We start from the raw sequence: 18,855 nt of genomic DNA, 5'->3' as shown, positions 1-18,855 counted from the left end.
GGGAGGAAAACCCACAGAGGAAACCCATGCAGTCATAGTGAGAACTTGCAAACGCCACCCAGACAGCATCCAATGTCAGGGTTGAACTCGGGGTCACTGGTGCTGTGAGGCCACTAAATTAACAGTTCCAGCGATCACAAGGGTATGGATTAGGGTTTTGACAGCAGTGAAGGGTGAGATGGAGCAGAGGCAATGACACACACCACTCTTGCAATAAAACTAACACTTAAAAATGATAATGCATGCAATGGTTATTCTATCTGAAGCTTCAGGAGGTATCCTTGAGTTGGAGCACGAAGAAGAAACTAATGATCGGTAAAGCAGCCTAGTAAAATAAGTACAACACAAATAAAAACATCTCCAAACTATGAAATGTTAAGTAGTCTCCTTTAAGTCGATAGATGAGTGAGTAACTGCAGGAACTTGATTTAAAATGATTGGCAAGTGAACCAGATGGGATGCAAAGAAATTCTTTTTATGGAGTGAGTTGCTCTGGCATACTTTGCCTGAAGGAGTAATGTTTATCAGTTTCAATAATAACTCTCAGAAAGGAATTGGATATATACTTGAAAAGGGAAAATGCTCTGGTGAAGTCTGAGGAGTGGGACTAATTGAGTAACTCTTTCAAATACTCAGTTTGGGCATAATGCACCAATCAACTTCAGCCTGCAGTTTATATTTATTTTTCCCACTAGAAGAGTGGATTTTCATAAAAAAAAACATACTATGTATGCAAGAACACAGTTTCTTTTACATTTGATGCACAAATGATCACTGGGAAGAATCTGAAATAGGATAAAAGCCAATTGCCCCAAACTATTAAGACAACAACTTATGTAGACAAACTCATTGATGTATCTGGACACACAAGAGACTGCAAATGCTGGGATCTCAGCAAAAAAAAACAAGTTGCTGGAGGAACTCAGCAGGTCAAGCAGCACCTGTAGATGCAGGGTCTCGACCTGAAACGTTCAACGATCACTTTGCCTCCACAGATGCTGCTTGGCTCGCTGAGTAACTCCAGCAGTTTGCTTTTTTTGTCATTGATTTATTTGTCCCCTCGTTATCTGAAGGGAAGCAAGATTTTCATTTAGGTGTCTTTATTAGTCACATGTACATCGAAACACACAGTGAAATGCATCTTTTGTGTAGAGTGTTCTGGGGGCAGCCCGCAAGTGTCGCCACGCTTCCGGTGCCAGCATGGCATGCTCACAACGTCCTAACCCGTACGTCTTTGGAATGTGGGAGGAAACCGGAACACCCGGAGGAAATCCACACAGACATGGGGAGAACATACAAACTCCTTGCAGACAGCGGCCAGAATTGAACCCGGGTCGCTGGTGCTGTAATAGCGTTACACTGACTGCTGCACTACCGTGCCTGCCTATTTATAAGAAAGAAAGACAGGTTTTCACTTCTATACAGCCTTTCACAATTTTCGGACACCAGAACGTGCTGTACAAACAATGAAATGTTTTTTGCAAATGCAGTGGTATTGCTAGGAAGTGTAAAAGCTGGTTCACCCACAGCAAGTTGCCACAAACAGGAACACAATAATGGCCTAGTACTATTGGACAGATTATTGGGGAGAATCTTCTTTACTTCTTTGAAGTAGCACCAAAGAGTACTTTGCATCCATTTTGAAGGGCAAATGGTAGCTCATTTTAATGTTTCACTTGAAAGATGGGAGATCTTGTGAGACGGCCCTCTGGTCTGAACTGAGGTATCAGCCTGTATTATGTACTCAAGATGACAGAAACTGTGAGAGTGCTAATTACAAATACACTCTTGAGATCCTGAATCTGCATTCGCATCAACAACGACAAATATTTCTTTTCACTCCAAAGTTTAAATGCTGCAGATGCTGGAGACATGAAATAAAATCAGAGAATGGTAGAAATGGAGACACAAGAGACTACAGAGGCTGGAATCTGGAGCAACAAACATTCTGCCGGTGGAACTCAGTGGGACAAGCAGCATCTATGGGAGGAAAGGAATTGTTGATGTTTCGGGTTGAAACCCTGCATCGGAAAAAGTCCTGATGCAGGGTTTCAACCTGAAAAATTGACAATTTCTTTCCTCCCACAGATGCTGCTCGACCCGCTGAATTTCTCCGGCAGAATGTTTGAATGCTGGAAATGCTCAACTGGTCTGGCAGCATCTGTGGGAAGATACAGAGTTAGTGTTTGGTATTGGTATTGGTTTATTATTGTCACTTGTACTGAGGTACAATGAAAAGCTTGTCTTACAAATCGATCGTACAGGTCAATTCATTACACAGTGCAGTTACATTGAGTTAATACAGAGTGCATTGATGTAGTACAGGTAAAAACAATAACCGTACAGAGTAAATTGTCACAGCTACAGAGAAAGTGCAGTGCAATAAGGTGCAAGGTCACAAGGTAGATCGTGAGGTCATAGTCCATCTCATTGTATAAGGGAACTGTTCAATAGTCTTATCACAGTGGGGTAGAAGCTGTCCTTAAGTCTGGTGGTACGTGCCCTCGGGCTCCTGTATCTTCTACCCGATGGAAGAAGAGAGAAGAGAGAATGTTTCGGGTGGGTGGGGTCTTTGATTATGCTGGCTGCTTCATCAGGACAACAAGAGGTAAAGACAGAGTCCAAGGAGGGGAGGCTGGTGTCTGTAACGTGCTGGGCTGTGTCCACAACTCTCTGCAGTTTCTTGCGGTCCTGGGCAGAGCAGGTGCTGTACCAAGCCGTGATACATCCAGATAAGATGCTTTCTACGGTGCATCGGTAAAAGTTGGTGAGAGTCAAAGGGGACAAACCAAATTTCTTTAGCCTCCTGAGGAAGTAGAGGTGTTTCAGGTCAATGACCTTTTATCAGAACTCTCCTCAGCAGTACAATAACATGCCAAAATTATTGGAGCAAGATACTTCTCCAGAAGCCTCTGAACAGTGAAACATTAATTATTCAATGCAGCCACAGGTCTTTGCTGACCTAATTCAAGACATCATCAATGAAGGGAAGGGATGGAGTCCAGGATAAACCCGTTGAGCAGCTACAAATGGTGACCGTGGTATGAAGTAAGTGGTCAGATGGGATGGGGAAGGAGGTCTGGTGGACAATCATGGTAGTTAGGTGTTCGTAAACTCGGAAGATCACAGCTTTGGAAAGGTTTGGGGAGCTTGGCATCAGTGGATGGTGAGGTGGCTGGCGTAGTATTTAGTGGGGCTCGGTTTGGAACTAGATCAATTCAAAGTAATGAGGGGACCAACTGTCCTTTCTTGTTTATTTCTTGAGGATCTGGGCATCACTAGGAAGGCCAGTATTTAGTTCTCACCCCTAAATGCCCTTGAGAAAGGGGTGGTAAGTCATCACCTTAGACCTTCTGGTGAAACTGCTTGCACGGAACTAATGAGAGGAAGTTCTAGTATTCAGACCCAGAGATGATAAAGAAATGGCGATTCATTTCCAAGTGAGGATGGCATGCACTTCGAGGGGGGAGCCTGCAGGGGGTGGTGTTCCACTGCACCTCCTGCCTTTGTCCTCCTCTATGGCGATGGCTGTGGGTTTGGGGGACAGTGTCGGAGTAGCTCACATGAGTAACTGCAGTGCATTTGTAGATGGTACACTGCAGCTGTGAACCAGTGGTCAGAGAGTTATATGGAAACAGGCCCTTTGGCCCTAAATGTCCATGCAAACCAAGTTGTCTACTTGAGCTAGTCCCATTTCTCCATGTTTGGCCCATATCCCTCTAAACTTTTCTTATTCTGGGGGCAATGAATGTTTAGAGTGATGGATAGAGTGTCAACCATGTGAGCTCTGGTGTTGAGCTTCTTGAAGATCCCTGGAAGGATAAGCAAACCAATGTCAGCATCCTCTCCCAGGCTAACATATGGTTATTCTCAGTGAACTACATTGGGCGAGCTACGTTGGGCAGGTCATGTCATTTGCAAGCCTGACACCAGACTCCCGAAACAGACATTACAGGACAGACTTTAACGTTGGAGATTAAGATGAAGATTAAGATTTAGATATCTTTATTAGTCACATGTATATCGAAACACACAGTGAAATGCATCTTTTTCCTAGAGTGTTCTGGGGGCAGCCCGCAAGTGTCGCCACACTTCTGGCGCCAACATAGCATGCTCACAACTTCCTAACCCGTACGTCTTTGGAATGTGGGAGGAAACTGGGGCACCCGGAGGAAACCCACGCAGTCACGGGGAGAACATACAAACTCCCCACAGACAGTGGCGGGAATTGAACCTGGGTCACTGGTGTTGTGATAGTGTTACGCTAACCGCTACATTACTGGGCCTGACCAGGTGGACATAGAAAAATATTCAAGTTTGTGCTCAAAGCTTTCTTAAAGATGTGCAACATCTCCACTGTTTCCTGGGTACTTCTGGCCCATGACTGTTCAAAGTGCAATTCTGGGGACGATTAAGAGTTGACCACATTGGTGGGTCTGGAATCACACATTGGTCAGACCAGGTAAGAAAAACAGATTTCCCTCCCTGAAATGTAACAGGGAACCAATGGCAATCTTACAATAATCCAGTATTATGTGCTTACTGTTAAAAAGACCAGTCTTTTTTTTACAGAATTCAAGATTTACTTAATTATTTGAATTTCAAGTAATTAAATAAATCTGGATGAAAAACACGATGATGCTGGAGGAACCCAGCAGGCCAGGCAGCATCCATGGAGAAAAGCAGGTGGTCAACATTTCGGGTCAGGACCCTTCTTCAGGGACCCACTCTATGCCCCTCATAATCTTATACACCTCGATCAAGTTGCCTCTCATCCTGCGTCACTCTTAAGAGAAAAGCCCTAGCTCACTCAACCTTTCCTCATAAGACATGTTCTCCAATCCAGGAAGCATCCTGGTAAATCTCCTCTGCACCCTCTCTAAAGCTTCCACATCCTTCCTATAATAAGACGACTAGAACTGAACACAATGCTCCAAGTGTGGTCTAACCAGAGTTTTATAGAGCTGCAACATTACCTTGCGGCTCTTGAACTCAATCCCCCAACTAGTGAAGGCCAACACACCATACACCTTCTTAACCACCCTATCAACTTGTGTGGCAACTTTGAGAGATCTATGGACTTAGACCCCAAGATTCTTCTGTCCTTCCACACTGGTAAGAATCCTGCCATTAACCTTGTACTACACCTTCAAGTTTGTTCTTCCAAAGTGTATCAGTTCACACTTTTCCAGATTGAACTCCATCTGTCACTTCTCCGCCCAACTCTGCATCCTGTTTACATCCTATTGTAACCTACGACAACCTTCTGCACTATCCACAACACCTCCAACCTTTGTGTCATCTGCAAAATTACTAACCTACCCCTCCATGTCCTCATCCAAGTCATTTATAAAAATCACAAAGAGTAGGGGTCCCAGAACTGATCCCTGCGGAACATCACTAGTCACTGACCTCCAGGCAGAATACTCTCTATCTACTACCACCCTCTGCCTTCTGTGGGCAAGCCAATTCCAAATCCATGCAGCCAAGTCTCCATGGATCCCATGCCTCATGACTTTCTGGATGAGCCTCCCTTTGGGAACCTTGTCAAATGTCTTACTAAAGTCCATATACACCACATCCACTGCTCTACCTTCATCAATTTGTTTTGTCACCTCCTCACAGAACTCAATTAGGCTCATGAGGCACGACCTGCCCCTCTCAAAGCCATGCTGACTATCGCTAATAGGACTATGATTCTCCAAATGCTCATAAATCCTGTCCCTAAGAATCCTCTCCAATAGTTTTCCCACCACTGACGTAAGACTCACTGGTCTATAATTCCCAGGATTATCGCTATTACCTTTCTTGAACAAGGGAACAACATTTGCCATCCTCCAATCCTCTGGTACCACTCCTGTGGCGAGGGAGGATGCAAATATCATCATCAATGCCCCATCAATCTCTTCCCTCATTTCCCGTAGTAACCTGGGGTATATCCTGCCCGGCCCCAGGGACTTATCTATCCTAATGTTTTTCAGGAGCTCCAACACTACCACTATCTTAAACTCAACAAGCTCCAGCACATTAGCCTGTTCTACACTGACCTCACCTTCATCAGATAAACTCAAATAGAATAAACACAACTTTGACCTGCAGGTTCTGCTCCAAGTCTCACACCATCATGACTTGGGAATACATCCTCTTCCCTTCACCAGTGTAGAGTCCAAATCCTGGAATGCCAGACCTATGGAATCATCTTCTCCAGAAAGACCGCAGCAGTTGCAGAAGACAGCTTACCACCATCTCAAGGGCAATTAGGGAAAGGCAATAGAAGGATGTTAGGGAGAACTCCTCTGCATTTCTATTGAAGTTATGTCATGGGATCTTTTACATCATCCTCAGAGGTCAAAGAGGGCACAATGTCTCATCCAAATAACAGCAGTGTCGGTGCAAGCACTGAATCAGAGGGGAGCCCACAAATTTATGATTCAGGGACAGGAATCTGACTGCTGAACCACTCTGATACCCCCACCCACCAATCCAGAACTGGGGAATGTTGGATGAAAGTGTTTCCATATTTCCTTACGACATAAATGGAGGCTATTTTGGCTCATCAAGTCTCTGCCAGCTCACAGGGAAATCCTAGTCCACACTAGTTCTTCCTGTAACCTCTTCTCCCCACATTCCCATCAACTCCACCCCCCCCCCCCCCCCCCCCAGAATCGACAGCTCACTTAACACTAGGAGCAACTTACAGTGGCCAATTAACCTACCAACTCACCTATCTTTGGGATGTGGGAGGAAACTGGAACATCAGAGGCAAAGCACAATAGGTAGCAAACTCCACATCGATAGCACCCGAGGTCAGGATTGAATCTGTTAAAAGACTATTGAACGGTCCCCTAGTACAATAAGATGGACTCTTGGCCTTACGATCTACCTCGTTATGGCCTTGCACCTTATTGTTTGCCTGCACTACACTTTCTCTGCAACTGTAACACTTTATTCTGCATTCTGTTATTGTTTTCCCTTGTACTACCTCAATGCACTGATGTGATGAAATGATCTGTATGGATGGCACGCAAAACAAACTTTTTCACTGTATCTCGGTACATGTGACAATGATAAACCAATTACCAATTCATGCTGGAGCTGTTGGTGTTGGCTGTTGGTGGGTCGAAGGGCCTATATTGTGCTGTATTGTTCTGTCAGGCAGCAGCTTGACCAGCTGTGAAAAAAAAGCTGGAGGAACTCAGCGGGTCAGGCAGCATCTGTGGGGGAAAAGGGATGGTCGATGTTTTGGGACGTGACCTTGCATGAGTTTTCCAGCAGTTCATACAGTATGCAAAACAAGTTTTTCACTGCACCTTGGTACAAGTGACAATAATAAACCAATTCCAATTCCAAGATTTCAGCATTTGTAGTCCACCAGCTGTGCATGGTTCAGCTATAACATGTAGTGGACAAAGAGTCAAAGTCAAAGTCGAATTTATTGTCATCTGCACAAGTACATGTGTGCACAGGTGCAATGAAAAACATTGGTACCAGCATTACAAGCACATAGCATTAAATAAGCAGTATTCACAACATAAATTAAACATAAATTATTCACAATTTTTACAAGAAAGAACACAATTAGAACAAAAAAAAGCAAAGTCCATTTTAGTGCAAAGTGGTCATGGTGTTGGTAAACTGTAGTGATTAGGGTTGTGCCGGTTGGTTCTAGAACTGAATAGTTGAAGGGAAGTAGCTGTTGTTGAACCTGGTGGTGTGGGACTTCAGGCTTCTGTACCTCCTGCCTGATGGTAGTTGCGAGAAGATGGCATGGCCTGCATGGCGGGGATCTTTGATGATAGATGTTGCCTTCTTGAGGCAGAGCCTCCTGTAGATACTACTGATGGTGGGGAGGGATGTTACCATGATGTATTGGGCAGAGTCCACTACTCTCTGCGGCTTCTTACGTTCCTGCATATTTGAATTTCCGTACCAGACCATGATGCAACCAGTCAGGATACTTCCAACAGTACATCTGTAGAAGTTTGTTAGAGTGTTTGGTGATGTGCATAGAACATAGAACTGTACAGCACAGGAACAGGCCCTTCGGCCCACAATGTTGTGCTGAATCAATTACATTAGTAATAAAATGCCCAACTAAACTCATCCCTTCTGCCTACACAGTGTCCAAATCCTCCCATTTCCCCCACATTCATGTGCCTTTCTAAGAGTTTCTTGAACGCCCCTATTGTACCTGCCTCCACCACCACCCCAGGCAGCGCATTCCAGGCACCCACCGCTATCTGTGTAAAAACATGCCCCTCACATCTTCTTCGAACTTACCTCCTATCACCTTAAATGCGTGCCCTCTGATATTAGACAATTCAACCCTGGGGAAAAAATAGCGGCTGTCTGTCTATGCCTCTCATAATCTTATCAACCTCTATCAGATCTCACCTCACGTCCGCTGCTCCAGAGAGAACAACCCAAGTTTGTCCAACCTATCCTCATAGCACGTGCCCTCTGATCCAGGCAGCATCTTGGTAAACCCCTTCTGCACCTTCTCCAAAGCCTCAACATCCTTCTTATAATGGGGCAACCAGAACTGAATGCAATACTCCAGATGCGGCCTAAGGTTTTATAAAGCTGCAGCATAACTTCCTGACTCTTGAACTCAATGCCTCGACTAATGAAGACAAGCATGGCATATGCCTTCTTTACCACCCTGTCAACCTGTGTAGCCACTTTTAGGGAGCTATGGACTTGGACCCCAAGATCCCTCTGCACATCAACACTGTTAAAGGTCTTGCCATTAACAGTGGACTGCCTCTTTACTTTTGCTCTGCCAAGGTGCAACACTTCACATCTGGCTGGGTTGAATTCCATCTGCTATTTGTCCACCTATAATTGCAACTGATCTATATCCCAATGTATCCTTTGCCAGTTTCCGAAGCTTTGCTAGCTTCCTAGGCTTTACATACTTTACCTTGTTCTTCTTGACTAAATTCACCACCTCTCTCGACATCCAAGGTTCCCTTACCTTGCCGTCCTTGTCCTTCTTTCTTCATGGAACATACCGGTCCTGTACTCTGTGCAGTTGGTCTTTAAACACCCTCCCATGTTAGATGTGGACTTGCCCAAAAACAGCTGTTCCCAGTTAATTCTCCCTAGTTCCTGCCTAATGCTCTTGTAACTTGTCCTGCTTCAACTTAATACTCTCCCACAATGTCCATACTTATCCTTATCTATAGCTATCTTAAAGCTTAAGGAGTTGTGATCACTGTTCCTAACTGTTCTCCCACTGAAAGGTCAGTCACCTGGCCAGGCTCGTTACCCAACACCTGGTCCAGTAAGGCCCCTCCTCTCGTTGGACGACCTGTATATTGATTTAAGAAACCTCCTGGATGCACCTAACAAATTCTGCCCCACCTAAACCTCTTACACTAAGGAGATCCCAGTTTATATTGGGGAAGTTGAAGTGCCCCAGGACAACAACCCTATTAGTTTTAAACCTTTCCATAATCTGCCTGGATATCTGTTCCTCAATGTCCTGGTGGCTATTGGGGGGGGGGGCACGGTCTGTAGTATAATCCCATCAGAGTGATTGCACCTTTCTTATTTTTGAGTTCTACCCATATAGACTCAGTGGACAAGCCCTGCATTATGTTCTGTCTGAGTGCAGCTGTGACATTGTCCTTGATTAGTAGTACAACTCCCACCACCCCCCCCCCCCCCCCACCGGTTCTTTTACCTCTGTCTCTATCTTTTCTACAACATTGAAACCCTGGAACATTAAGCACCCATTCCTGTCCCTCTCTCAACCAAGTTTCCGTTATGGCCACAACGTCATAGTTCCATGTTCTGATCTATGCTCGAAGATCATCACCCTTACCCATGATACTACTAGCATTCAAATGCACACACTTCAAACTCTGTCCCATCGAGTCTATTACTTTGCTCCTGCCTGTTTTTACTGGCCCTGACATCTTCCTTCCTCTCAATCCCTCCACGTTCTGACCCAGTGCTCTGGTTCCCATCAACCTGCCAAACTAGTTTAAACCCTCCTGAGTAGCACTAGCGAACCTCCCAGCCAGGATAGCGGTTCCCCTCCAGTTGAGGTGCAACCCGTTCTTCTTGTACAGATCACCCTTGCCCCAGAAGAGGTTCCAACGATCCAAGAACCTGAAACCCTGCCCCCTGCACCAGTTCCTCAGCCACTCATTCATCTGTTCTATCATCCTATTCCTGCCCTGACTAGCACATGGCACCAGGAGTAATCCTTCAGCCTTCAGCCTCTACCTTCAGCCTCTTTCCTAACTCCCTATACTCGCTGTGCAGGACCTCTTCCCCCTTTCTATCTATGTCATTGGTGCCAAAGTGCACCACGACCTCTGGCTGCCCACCCTCCCCCTTGAGAATATTCTGCAGCCGCTCTGAGACATCCTCGACCCTAGCACCTGGGAGGCAACACACCATCCTGGTGTCTCTTTCATGGCAACAGAATCTCCTGTCTGTCCCCCTAACTATCGAGTCTCCTATCTCTATTCTTCTGCCTGACTTTACCCTTCCCTGCTGAGCCGCAGAGCCGGCCACAGTGCCACTGACCTGGCTGCTGCTGCTGTGCCCTGTTAGGTCATTCCCACCCAGCGGTATCCAAATGGCAGTACTTGTTGCTGAGGGGTATGGCCACATTATTTCTAAATGCCAGCACTGGGCATCTCAGTACTGAACTCATTTTTGTAAGAATAAACTTTCGGAATTTATTTCCAGCAGAATACATTCCTTGCAGATTAGAAATGCTTCCTGGCTGTCCTAACAATTGATGTTCCATTATTTCTCAGAAAGTATGGAGAAAATAATAGCTCTGGCACAGCTCTGTGGTTGATATTATACTTGAGCAGTTATGTTTGTCCAAAATTGCTGACAAAGTAACACCTTCCAACTTTGCAAGCTTTTAAGTTTGCGAACTCCTACATATAATAGTGCTGAAGGTGGCTTCAGCATTGAAGATACTGCTTTGAAAGTAACAAGCAATCTGCTGGAGGAACTCAGCGGATTAAGCAGCATCTGTTTCCGGTCGAAACCCTGTATCAGGAATGTCGACAATTCCTTTCCTCCCACAGATGCTGCTTAATCCACTGAGTCCCTCCAGCAGATTGTTTTTTTGCTCTGGATTCCAGCATTTGCAATCTCTTACGTCTCCATACTTCTTTGAAAAGCTGATTGGGATAATCAGCATTTGAAACTCAGCATTTGAAGGGTCTCGACCTGAAACGTCGACTGTCCATTTCCCTCCACAGATGCTGCCTGACCCGTTGAGTTCCTGCAGCATTTTGTTTGTTGCTCCTGCATCTGCAGTCTCTTGTGCCTCTATTGGAGTTATCTCAAGGTTCCAGCAAACCAGACTCAATTCTGTCCTTGGGTCTGTGTGGAGTTTGCATGTACTTCCCGTAACTGTGGGGGCTTTGATGCTCCAATTTCTTCTCACATCCTAAAGACGTGCTTGTTTATTTAGCTGAATTGGCTACTATAAATTTTCTCTAGTGTGGGTTGGTAGTAGGAGAAGTTGGGATGGTGTTAGTGGACATGCGTGAGAGAGTAGGTTACAGGGATGGGATTGCTCTGAGAATTGATGAGCCTGAATACTATAAGAGCACAAGACCATAAGATATAGGAGCAGAATTAGGCCATTTGCCCACTGTGTTTTCTCCTCCATTTAATCATGGCTGATTATTTTTCTCAACCCCATTCTCCTGCCTTCTCCCCATAACCCTTAACCCCCTTACTGATCAAGAATTTATTAATCTCTGCCTTAAATACATCCAGTGACTTGACCTCTACAGCGCTCTGTGGCAACAAATTCCACAGATTCACCATCCTCTGGCTGAAGAAATTCCTCCTCATCTCAGTTCTAAAGGGAATACTGAGGCTGTGCCCTCGGATCCTAGACTCTCCTACTAACGGAAACATCCTCTCCATGTCTACTTTATCCAGGCCTAGGCCTTCCAATATTCAGTAGGTTTCTATACCATGTCAGAAGGAAAATTGAAACGAAAATGATTTATGCATTCCTGAATGAAAGAGAAAAGTCTTAATGATCATCCACAGTTGCTTAAGTAATAACTTTACTGTTGCGTTGAACTTGATCAGTTTTTCTGACCTTGCAGATTTGCAGAAATGGTGAAAGCTAGCTAGAGGAACTGCTAGCACGAGCAACAACAATGCTCCTTAACAATGCGAACGAGCAACGTTTAAAACAATGCAGAAAACTACTTCTCCAGATCATCCAACAAAGTCTCCTAAAATAAAAATGATCAAGCCAAACTAAAGGCACAGCTCTCAATTTAAGATCAAACCCTCCTGTCCTGGATTCCCCTACCACAGGAAGTAGCTCCTGTCTGTTTATGCTGTTGAATCCATTAATCATTTAAAAATTCTTGGTGGATTAAACTTTAGCCCTTTAAATGCAAAGAAATTGATATTATGCAGCCTTTCCAATTAATTAATCCACAAATCATTCCACTGAATCTGTGCCCTGCCTTGCCCAAGGTCAATATATCAGTTCTGACTCACAAGAAATTCTGCAGATGCTGGAATCTGGAGCAATACACACAAAGTGCTGGAGGAACTCAGTGGGTCAGGCAGCATCTATGGAGGGAAATAAACAGTTGACGTTTCGGGCCGAGACCCTTCATCAGGACAGTTCGGAGGTTTGGTGCCCATTGTGGCATCTGATCAAGAGTTGACACAAGTGAAGCATCACTCCTTCACATCTGGATATCATTCCCTTTTCCTTTTCACTGTCAGTCAACTCTTCCTCCTGAGTTTTTTACCCAAACTGGCCATTAAATCGCCCAATCCTCCGATCTGCCTCAGCCTGATTTCATGCCATTAAATCAAAATTAAAGACCATTCCTTTTCCAGTTTAACTTTTTAAAAAATATATATATATACTTCTGAGTGTTTAACAGGCCTCTGTAACTGCACAGACCAGGTCAACAGCATTGCTGGAAGTTTGCAGTCACATATTGGCTCAATCAGACCCATTTTCATCCCAGATTAATTCGGCCCATTGTGTCTATGCTGGGTGAAAATAAACTCTCCAGTTTCACAACAGAAATCCATTCTTAATGCCAGAATTTAATTACTTGAGTTTACATTCCAGGATTACCACAGCGAGATTTGAATTTGCACCTGGAGACATCAGATCGAGCTGTTGGCCACCTGGCCAATAACTTACCCATTGTTATCCAAATTACATGACACTCTGGTGGTTTACTTGTCATTTTAACACTTGAATGTAATTCTCCTTATTTGGAATTAGATGAGAATCATAGAGTTTTTATGGCACAGAAGGAGGACATGCAGTCCATCAAGTCTATGCTGACTCCTAGAAGAAGAACCTTGCCACTCTTGCTCCCCTGATCTTTCTCCATAATCCTGCAAATGTTTCTCTCACAAATGCCTGTCTGATTCCCTTTTGGAAGCACTCTAGTCTGCCACTCCTACAAACAGTGTTCCACATTCTGATTACTCTGTGTACAGGTGATTTTCCTCACACCCTTTGTATCTTTGACTAAAATTTTAAATCTGATTCCTTGAAACATCTGCTTCCCTTTATTTATCTCATTTAAAATTAATCGTAACAGATGCACAAATTCTGTTTCTCTGTCCTCTCTTCGCAGACCTGCTGTGGTTTATGCTTCTCTCTGTTTAAGTTGTTTCGAGCAGTATTCTGTTACCATTCCTTCTTGCTGAAATACTGCTGCCCCTCCATCTCCTTCCCTCCTCCTTCTTTCTCTCAGCAGCTCTATCTCAATCTTACTCTTCCCCTTTCTTAACGTGCAAACAATTTCATGAGGAGCATGGCAGTGGCTAATTTACAGGATCAGCATCCAGAGACTGGATTATTGAATCTGAAGACACAGCTTCAGAATCTAGCAGCTGGGGAATTTATATTCAAGTTAATATATAAAAACTGAAATTAAAAAGCTACTTTATCAACACAGTACCTACAAAGCTACTGAATTGTTGTAAAACCCATCTGCCTCATTTATATCCTTCAAGAAAGGAAATCTGCTGTCTTTAAAATGTCTGGCCTCTACGTGACTCCGGACCCACCACCAATGTGGTTCCTCCATCTCTGGATCAATTCAGGATGAACAATGAATGCCAACCTTGTTACGTCTACAATCCTGTGAATGGATAAATTAAAAAAAAGTTCTTTTTTTTAAGGAAATCTGCTGTCTTTAACAATGTCTGGCCTCTACGTGACTCCGGACCCACCACCAATGTGGTTCCTCCATCTCTGGGTCAATTCAGGATGAACAATGAATGCCAACCTTGTTACGTCTACAATCCTGTGAATGGATAAATTAAAAAAAAGTTCTTTTTTTTAAGGAAATCTGCTGTCTTTAACAATGTCTGGCCTCTACGTGACTCCGGACCCACCACCAATGTGGTTCCTCCATCTCTGGGTCAATTCAGGATGAACAATGAATGCCAACCTTGTTACGTCTACAATCCTGTGAATGGATAAATTTAAAAAAAGTTCTTTTTTTTAAGGTGTAATTTGTACAACTTTCCTACATTGTAATCTTTAGTTGTTCATACTGTTCGATGGTCTAATATCACTGTTGTTCCACGGGTCTTGGGACAGATTAATAGATAAGCATTGCTTCCATACCTTTCATATTCTTTCATTTTGATGCTTTTATAATTAGATAAAATTGTGGGTCTTGGTGATGTAATATTGTCACTGCCTGAACACTCGATTGCCCTTGGTATTTACCTGTCATTTCTCATGAATTGCAATGAAAATTTAGCAGTTTGGCCAAACAAGCAACAAAATAAAATGTTGTGGTTAACCCAGCTGCATCTATTGACAAACTCCAAAACAGGCTGAGAGCTCTATTACAGTTTAGGGTTAATGTTTGGTTGCACTTGATATGAAGCTTATCAGCTGTGCTTCAGCTGGTAACAATTTCATTTCTGCTTGTGTATTCAAATTCAGCTCCCCAGTTGATCAAAAATCTATTCCAGTGCAGTACTGAGGGAATGCCGGACTGTTAGATTTGTACGTAATGGAAACAGGCCCTTCAGTCCAACTTGTCCATGCCGACCAAGGTACCTTACCCCAGCTAGTTAGAGTTGCTATCTTTTGGATGAGATGTTAAACTGAGACTTTGTCAAACCTGCAAGTGGATGTAAAAGATCCCATGGCATTATTTTGAAGATTGAGGGAATTTCCCACACTTCCTTACAACATTGAAGGAAGTGCTACAGTCCATTGAACCTGCGCTGGCTCTCAGAACAATCCTATTGCCCAATTAACTTCGCCATGACCAGTTCTCTCTCACACACCCAACAACTCCCCCCATTTGTCAATTAACCTCCCAATCAGTATATCTTTGGGGTGTGGGAGGAAACTGGAGCCCCCAGGGGAAAGAGGCAGCCACAGTGCAAACTCCAAGCAAACAGCACCAGAAGTCAGGGTCATAAAGTCGTAGAGTCATGCAGCATGGAAACAGGCTCTTTCAACTGGTCCATGCTGACCAAGATGCCCATCTGAGCTAGTCCCATTTGCATGCGCTTGGCCCATATCCGTCTAAACCTTTCCTATCCAAGTACCTGTCCAAGTGTATTTAAAATGTTAATGTACCTGTCTCAACCGCAACCTTTGGCAGCTCATTCCATATATGGACCACACCCCTGGGTGAAAAAATTGCCCCTCAGGTTCCTATTAAATCTCTCCCCTCTCACCTGAAACCTAGGTCGAACTCAGGTCACTGCATTTGTGAGGCAGCTGCACTACCTGCTGAGCAACTGCGCCGCACTGTGAACTGACCAATAATCATCTTTGAATCCTAAACCATAATCATTCCTAAAACAGATAATCTGAGCATTATCATTTTACTGTTTGTGGAAGCTTCCCATGTACAAATTTGGCTGTTGTGTTTTCTACATTACAACAGTGACTTCACTTAAAAAATATTTAACTCCTTGTAAAATTCATTTATATCCTTCAGGAAATAAAATTTGCGGTCCTTAACCCTAGCTGGCTGATGTCTGACTCCAGACCCACCAATGCAATTGACTCTTGGTTGCATCTGCAACCCACAAACCCAGTGAAAGGTGCAATATCTGCAATCTTTTTTCAGCATTTATTTCAGATTTCCGGCATTAATAGTATCTTGCTTTTATTAATCAATTTTAATCAAACTTAATGGGTATTGGTGTTTGTTTATTATTGTCATGTGTACCGAGAAACTGTGAAGAACTTTAGTTTGCATGCTGTCCAGGGAGATAACGCTGTAAGTAAGCACATTGAGATGGTAAAAAGAGAATACAGAATATATCATGGCAGCTGCAGATGAAGTGGCAGCTGCCATGATATATTCTGCATTCTCTTTTTACTTTAAGCAAATAAAGTTCAAGGGCTGCGATGAGATAGATTGGGAGATCAAGAGTTCAATTTATGAGACGCCCATTCGTGAGTCTGGTAACAGTGTGATAGAAGCTGTCCTTGAGCCTGGCGGTATGTGGTTTCAAGCTTTCGTATCTTCTGCCCGATAATAGAGGGGGGAAGAGAGAATGAAAGGGGTGAGAGGGGTCCTTGATTAGAACATAGAACATAGAATGTAGAACATAGAACAGGTACAAGTTGTGCAGAACTAATTAAACTAGTGATTAAATGCCTAACTAAACCAAATCCTTCTACCTACACAATGTCCAAATCCCTCCATTCTCTGCATATTCATGTGTCTATCTAAGAGCTTCATAAACACCTCCATTGTATCTGCCTCCATCACCTCCCCTGCAGCACATTTCAGGCACCTACCACTCTCTGTGTAAAAAAAACTTGCCCCTCACATCTCCTTTGAACTTTCCCCCCTCACCTTAAATGTATGCCCTCTAGTATTAGACAATCAGACATGTTGGACATTAAGACATGTTGGCTGCTTTCTTGAGGAAGCAGGAAATGTACAAGGAGTCAGTGGATGGGATGAATGGACTGGGCTCTATTCACAACTCTGCAATTTCTTGTGGTCTTGGGGCAATGGCCATACCAAGCTTTGATGCATCCGGATAGGATGGTTTCTATGGTGCATTGTCAACTCATATCAATGGGAATATCATTTTAAGAGAATGCTGCATTTCTAGTTTCACCAGTGACTATCTTACACACTACTGTCAAAGAGAGTATAGAACTTAGAGGCATTGTCTCAGCATAAACATTTCCCAGTTCAGACTGAGATGGGGAAGAATTTCTTCCAAAAAAATTTCAAGAATAAATATGGCACTACTTCTGTTGGAGGGATATGCTGCAGAAAAAAAAATGACACACATCTTCAAGATGGAAAACACCCCAAAAATAATTTTGGTAATGTTAAGACTTACTAGACTAATAATTATGATAGAGAACAATTTTAGGGACTTAAACAACATAACACAACCCCATCTGCTTTGGCATTTTTTTTAACCATTTGTGCTGGGATACTTTTAGAAGAGCATACGTTCCAGAAGTAAAATACTGCAGCTGCTAGAAAGCGGAAGTAAAAACAGAAAACACTTAGAAGGTCAGGCAGCATCTATGGAAGGAGAAACAGAATTAATGTTGCAGATTAAAGACCTTCCATCAGAATTTCTAGCTGCAGTGTATCTTCTTAATTATTATTTTTCTGATTGTAGGTGTCACTGGTAATGTCAGCATTTATTGACCTTCCTTCCAACACAAAGCTGGGACTTCTATCCCTGGAGCGTTGGAGGTTGAGGGGTGACCTTATAGAAGTTTATAAAACCATGAGGGGTACAGATAAAGTGGATGGCCATAGTCTTTTTCTCAGGGTAGGTGTGAGGAGAAAGATTTAAAAGGGACCTGAGGGGAAACTTCTTCACCCAGAGGGTGGTGGGGATGTGGAATGGGCTGCCAGAAGAAGCTGTAGATACAGGTACAATTACAATGTTTAAAAGCTATTTGGACAGGTACATGGATAGAAAAGCTTTAGAGGGATACAGGCCAAATGCAGGCAAATGGGACTAGCTCGGATATTGGTCAGCATGGACGAGTTGGGCCAAAGGGTCTGCTTCCATGCTGTATGAATCTATGACTCTATGAGAAGGTCAGAAGTGAGAATGTTCACCGACAAATGCACAATTGCATTTGCAGCTCCTTAGAAACTGAAGCAGTCATTTGTGATCTTGAAGAGGCAAATGGTAGGTACTGGACAATGGTAATGCCTTTGCACGCGAAGGGTAGGTGGTTAGACTCTCTCTACTTGAAGATGGCCATTGCCTGGCACTTTATAGCATGAATGTTACTTACTGTTTATCAGCTCATGCCTGAACATTTTCTAGGTCTTACTATGAATGGAATTGTTCAATCATCCATAAACATCCCCACTTCTGAGCTCATGTTGGAGGGAAGATCATTGATAAAGCAGGTTAAATTAAATCTTCAGAACCTGAGCCCACAGCCTTCTTAGTCAGGGAATTGCCCATTGAGTTCCAATTGACTCCTTTTACAGTAAAAATCTGTACTTAAATCACTCTTAGGTTGATGACAGCATGAGAGTTCTTTGATTTGATGACTACCACATTCCACATGACCTATTATTCAAGCCCAGACCTTCAGAAGGTTTCTGTCCGTATCAACTCCATGAGTACATACTTTGAGGACTGGAGGATGAAATATGAAGCTTAAATTCATTCTCCGTCAAATGTTGAAATTGGTTCACACAGTGCCATGTTTAAGTGCACACCGCCATTCAATTTCAATGAACCCTTCAATTTTTGAACCAACCGGCACAACCCTAATCACTACAGTTTAACAACACTATGACCACTTTGATCATCTTTGCACTAAAATTGACTTTTTTTGTTCTAATGTGTTATTTCTTGTAAATATTGTGCATAATT

This window comes from Pristis pectinata, chromosome 8 (genome assembly GCF_009764475.1).
Source record: "Pristis pectinata isolate sPriPec2 chromosome 8, sPriPec2.1.pri, whole genome shotgun sequence".
In the NCBI taxonomy this organism is placed as follows: domain Eukaryota; kingdom Metazoa; phylum Chordata; class Chondrichthyes; order Rhinopristiformes; family Pristidae; genus Pristis; species Pristis pectinata.
The sequence above is the reverse complement of the archived record's forward strand: the minus strand, read 5'-3'. Positions refer to the sequence as shown.